The sequence below is a fragment of the Buceros rhinoceros genome, unplaced genomic scaffold, assembly GCF_000710305.1.
Source record: "Buceros rhinoceros silvestris isolate BGI_N320 unplaced genomic scaffold, ASM71030v1 scaffold1076, whole genome shotgun sequence".
Taxonomy (NCBI): Eukaryota; Metazoa; Chordata; class Aves; order Bucerotiformes; family Bucerotidae; genus Buceros; species Buceros rhinoceros.
In genome coordinates this window covers 54891-55117 of record NW_010417932.1, presented here as the reverse complement: position 1 = coordinate 55117, position 227 = coordinate 54891, and positions in this window count along the sequence as shown.

Genomic DNA, 227 nt, shown 5'->3' with positions numbered 1-227 from the left:
CCTCCCAGCAGAGGGGTTCCACCCTCGGGTCATTCCTGTGGCCTCCTCTGGCCCCGCTCCAGCAGGTCCATGTCTGTGCTGTGCTGAGGAGCCCAGAGCTGGACCCAGCCCAGCCCTGCAGGGGGCTCTCCCCAGAGCGCAGCAGAGGGGCAGGATTTCTCCCGCTCAACTTCGACCGCTGCCCACGCTGCTGGGGATGAGCCCAGGACCCAGGTGGCTTCTAGGCC